Here is a 5,491-nt window from a genome sequence, read left to right as displayed (position 1 = left end):
TTTTGATTGGGGGGGGGGGGGGAGGGGGGGAGGGACCATCATGGAACTTCTTATTCAACTAGATGATACCTCGTGCATTGCTGCGGCATTCATCGTGCAAACAATTTGGACTGAATATTAATAAATATAATTCAAACATAATATCAATAATAGAAGTACATGTAGATATACATTAGCATACCATATAGTCTAATTGTACATAACATTAAAATGACTTCCAATTAGAGGACGCACACGGAGACGGGAGATCTCTTCTTCGGTGGCGCACTATTGCAGGGGGGAAACGGAAAAGACTGATCCTTTATTTAAGGAGAGAGAGGAGAGGAGAGGATGAACGGAAAGCATGGAGGGGGTGGGGGCAGGACGGCTGTTCTTCTTCTAAGCATGACGTTTGGGCTTTTCTCCGGTTGCGAGTCGAGGCCATTGGGCTTCAGTGGTAGCTTAAGTCTGAAAATATAGCCACTAAATCAGTTAAATGGGAAAAATAATTGATGATGTGGCAGGATGCTGAGTTGGATAGGTTGCATGTTGAGAGAATTGCTAGTAGTGTAAAAATGCATGATTACATACCTCCTATATCATTTGCACGGCTTTTGTTTTTGTTAGTTTTATTGGATTCCGTTCTTAGGTTTTTAGAACTATAATGCAAGTCTTTGAGTTTTCATGTACATGAATTGGTTATGTTTCTTGCTCGGTTGTTTGTACGCCATCTTGATGTAAAGGACCAAACAGTATAAGGACTTCTACGCGACCAGCTCGACCTCAAACCTACTTCCATCCCTTTTCTTATTTTAAAATAATAATAAAACAATATAGATGCATGCACGGGCTCCACCACGGGTGGAGCGTGCCGCCACGACTCCGCTAGCTGGTACTAATTACGTAAATTGCATCCGCTCGGCTTCAAAATGGCGCCATGATGATGCACCGCATAGCGAAGCCGTGTGCTCCAATAATTTTTTGAAACAGGGTGTGCTCCAATAATGAAGAAACTGACACATGGAAACGAGAAATATTCCACTATTATGTACGCAAGGCTGGCCGGAGAAAAACAAATCCGCCTATCCTTACATCCAAATCGTGAAGGACGGCAGACTCTAGAAAACACGCCCGCTCCCGTGCGGCACCACAGCCGCACCGGAGCGCCCCAAAGCTGGCCGGCTAGGGCCCTCCCCCCTCCTCCTCTCCCCTCACCCTCCCCCCTCCTCCTCTCCCCTCACCGCCGCCGGAGGGCGCTGCCGGGCAAAGCCCGGGAGGCGTCGGCGGCGGTGGGGCCGTTTTACGGTGCGGTGGCGGATCTGGTGGCCTTGAGCACTGGTAGTGGGATGTGCTCCAGGGGCCGCGCGCACCGGCGGTAGAGGGGCTCGAGGTTGCGGCCGTGGCTGGCGGAGTCGTGGCAGCGGCGAGGCGGCACAAAGGAGCTGCATCAGGCGGGCGCGGAGAAGTTGCACCTGGTGGGCGCGGACGAGCTGCATCGCGTGGGCTCGCTCGGCTCTGGCGCGGTCTGGTGTGGATCTGGAGGTCCGTGTGGAGGAGCAGCGTGGATCTGGAGGTCCGTGTGGAGGAGCAGCGCGGCAGTAGGATCTTGGCAACCAGGGTGGATCTGCCTCTGCGTGTGCGATGAGGTCTTGCTACCTGGAGGTCGCCGTGGTGCGGGGATGTGCTGCTGTTGCTGCTGCTCCGGCGGGACGGAGTCGGAGGGCTTGTTGGCGTGTGGTGCTCGGATGCCGGGGCGGCGGCCCCGGACCTCTTCTTCGGCGACGGCGGCCGTGGTGGCTACGTGGGTAGCGCCACGGCTGGAGCTCGGGGCGCCGGTACTCTGCGGCAGTGCGTCGGCCCTCGGTCGTGTCAAGGACGCTTGGTGCTGGCCGGTGGGTTGACTGCTGCGTGGGGCGCCAGATCTGACCAGACGTGGCTGGTTCTGGCTCCTGCGGTGGTGATGGGGCAGCCTAGTCGGCGGCTCTATGTGGTGCAGGTGCCGACGGCGGGGCTGTTCTGATCAGCGGCTCCTGGCTCTGGTGGTAGGTGGTGGTTCAGGCGGGCGGTGGCTCGCGTGGTGCCGGTTCGAGGGAAGGGCTTCCTTTGGCTGCTCGGGGCGAAAGCCTTGCTCCTGCCTTGGCCGAAGCCAGCGGCAGCGACGCCTATGGGCGCCGCACACCTTCTTGGAGGCGTCGTCGTTCGAGGGCCTTCGACCTCTTCTCTCACACTCCGGGCGAAACCCTTGCTCCAGGTTCTTGGAGCAGATGATGGGCGCTCCGGTGTCGCGGTCCTTCTTGGAGGCATCGTTCTGGAGTGGTCTTGGCCTGGGAGAGTCATCGGCTCGGGTGGTGCGCGGCCTCGGGGCTGGCGTGGAAATCGAAGCGGCGGCTCCTGATCTCGTCGTCATGGAGGGGTGTCGGCATTGGTCACACGGGTGGCAGTGTCGTTGGCCAGCCTGGTGCGCGGCCTCGGGGTCGGCGTGGATGTCGGAGCGGCGGCTCCGGATACGGTGGTTGGGTGTCGGTTCCGGTTGCTCGGGTGACGAAGCTGACGGCTCGCTTGGTGCGCGGCCTCGGGGTCGGCGTGTGGGGTTTCTGTCTGTACGTCGGAGCGACGGCTCCGGAGATGGTTGTAGGGTGTCGGCTCCGGTTGCTCGGGCAGCAGAGCAGGCGGCTCGCCTGGTGCGCGGCCTCGGGGTCGGCGTGGATGCCGGAGCGGCGGCTTCGGTCTTGGTTGTAGGGTGTCAGCTACGGGTTGCTTGGGTGACGGAGCCGGCGGCTCGGCTGGAGCGCGGCCCTGGGGCCGGCGTGTGTTGATGGTGCCCTGTTGAGGGCATGTGTTGTAACGGTTTTCGCCCGGGTTTCCGTTAATTAACCGGGCAACTCTCTTCTGCTTAATGAATGAAAGTGGCAAATCTTTTGCCCTGTTTCAAAAATAAAAAGATATGGATTTCGCTGGATCGCTAGCTCCTATCAGGGCGTGTTTGGTTGCCCGCATGCAGCCCAACCAGGCCCGTGCGGGATGTACGCGGCCTGTTTGGTTGTCTGGATTGCATGCGGTTTGAGACCTGCACGGACCTTAAAGCAGCCCGCAGCCTGGCCCGGCGGAAACTGCAGAATCGGCAGTTCTCGCGAGCCTGGCTGGGCGCGGCCACACATGCAAGGCAGTTGCACGCCTCGGGCAGCGCTGGAGACGGAGGGGACGTCTCATAACTCGCCCCCACTCTCCTGTCACCGCCCAATCGCACTGTTCCCACCGCTCCCTCTCTCCCTCACCGCCCCTCCCTCTCCTCTCCTCCGATGGCTCCGCCTCGCCCACCGCCGCACCGCCCTCTGACCCCCGTCGACCAGCGCATCGCCAGCATCCAGGAGCGCTGGGTGTCCGGGCTGCAGAACTCGGGCAGGGACCTGGCGTCGGCGCTGCGAGCGCCGTCCCCCATTTGCTGCGGCCACCACGAGCGCCGGCCAATGCGGTGTCGGCCGTTCCGGCCCTTCCTGCTCCACCGCGGATTCCGGACCTCGTGGTCTTGGGCTCGGCGCCGGCGCCGTCGACGGAGCCGGCGATTTTTGGGACCCCATTGGGCAGGGGTTTTTCTTGACCCCCGTCCAAGGGTTTTCTCCTGTCGGTGGGCCATCCTCGTCGACCTCCGGCATGGCGATGAGCACGGGGCCGATGCCGCAAGCCGTCGCCAGGGCCGGCTCCTCCTCTGCTCCGCCACCTCTCTCCTTCCCGTCGGGGTTTACACCCCGGCCTCGGTTCGCTGCAGCTGCGCGTGCTCCGGTGAGTCAACCCCTCTCAATGCTTCCTTGTAGATGTAGATTAGGGGTTTATTTCTTAGGCATGTGCTAGTAGTAAGTGGATTCGATAGGATTAGATAGGATTCTAGCAGATCCGATTGGATGCGATCCCAATCAAATCCAATCAGACTGATCTGTTCTTGTTTTGTACAGTGTGTGTCCTAAGATAATTTTCTTGTGCCACTGGATCTGTGTTCATGCTAGTAGCTGTGTTCATGCTAGAATCCCCAATGGTAGTGTACTTTTCTAGGATGTGTGTTCATGGTAGGGTCTTGCTAGGATGTGTGTTCATGCAAATGGCATGTTCATGTTCATGCTAGGATCATGTTCATGTTGTTGTTCATATTGCTAGCATACATGTTCAAGCTAGGGTTTGTGTTGAATGGCACTTGCTGTTGGGCAAGTGCACTGATGAGTGGCATTTGCCTAACAGCAAGTGCCATTGATAAGTGGCATTTGCTTAAAGAGTTTGTGCACTGATCAGTGGCATTTGCTCTTGGGCAAATGTCTCTGATCAATGCCATTTTGCAAAGAGTTTGTGCACTAATACTTGTCATCTTACCTGACAAGATATTGAAGACTGACTGGGATGTGGCGGGAGGAGGAGCTCAGGTGGTGGCCGGAGCTGAGGGCGCCGAGGATTTCATCCCCACTAACAGGTGGCTCGGGACAGTGGACCTGCCTGGCAGGATAGCCTTCATGAGCCTGCCTCGTTCAAGGGGACGATCTCCGAGGCAGGGCCACGAGGAGGGGGGCAGGGAGCCGCTGTGCTTCTACCAGTAGATCAAGGACAACGAGGACCTCGCCATGCTCGTCGTCCCTCGCAAGTTCGTGGAGGTGATGAACACCTGGCTGGTCATCAAGCGGCTCCCGCGCGTAGTCAGACTGTCGGCGAACAAGCGGTGCATGTTCTAGGTGCAGGTCCAGAACTTTGAGGGGCACATGGTGCTTGCCCGGGGCTGGAACTACTTCTGCCGCCGCCACCGGATCGTCCCCGGTGACCTCGTCGTTGTGCGCATCTCAGGACTCGGACTAAAGGTTCAGATCTAACCACGACTCCTCGGTCATGTGCAGGTTTCGTTGCAGCAGGCACAATTGCGTTGGTAACATCGAGCATGCTATGTAGTTAAGTTAAGTAAGGTGTTAGTGTTGAACTTTTGGTGTGTGGCGAGACTTGTGTTGAAAACTTGTTCATATTTTGGCCAGGAGCAGCACCTGGCTTGGAGCAGGGAAGGAGGATGCCCCTGCTGTTAATCTAGACTTATACTATGTAGTTAAATAGTTTGCTGTCATTTTCTTACTTGTTGTGTTTGATTTCATTTGGGTGCTTGCTTTGTTTGATCTTGCTATTGTGATGATCATGTGGTGGTAAGGCCACCACATTTGAATGGGGTGAGCAGAACACAAATGTTGTTTGCAACCAAACAGCTGAAGTTTGCATCTGCTCACACCATAAGCACAAAAACGGCAATCAAACAACATGGAGGTAAGTACCCCTCCATACGATGCAGGCAATCAAATAAGTTGCATCTGCTGCATATGCATTTCAAAAACTAGGCTGACTAAAGATGGACATGCAATGCAACTACTGTCGTAAACTGCAACCAAACACGCCCTCAGTGAACAAATACGATCCAGGTTGGCTGGAACACAGGAGGTATGATCTCGACGTCACTCGCATGTCGCTTCAAGTAACTGAATCTCGAACCCTCACG

At 56.5% G+C, this 5,491-nt stretch overlaps 1 pseudogene; it reads left to right on the top strand.

Annotated features, from left to right (window-relative positions):
- The first annotated feature begins 1,043 nt into the window (after window positions 1-1,043).
- LOC109759420 (uncharacterized) lies at window positions 1,044-2,920 on the top strand (annotated as a pseudogene).
- The last annotated feature ends 2,571 nt before the right edge of the window (window positions 2,921-5,491 follow it).

This window comes from Aegilops tauschii, chromosome 3 (genome assembly GCF_002575655.3).
Source record: "Aegilops tauschii subsp. strangulata cultivar AL8/78 chromosome 3, Aet v6.0, whole genome shotgun sequence".
Taxonomy (NCBI): Eukaryota; Viridiplantae; Streptophyta; class Magnoliopsida; order Poales; family Poaceae; genus Aegilops; species Aegilops tauschii.
Note: the sequence above shows the minus strand (reverse complement) of the source record. Positions and strands in the feature narration are given on the sequence as shown.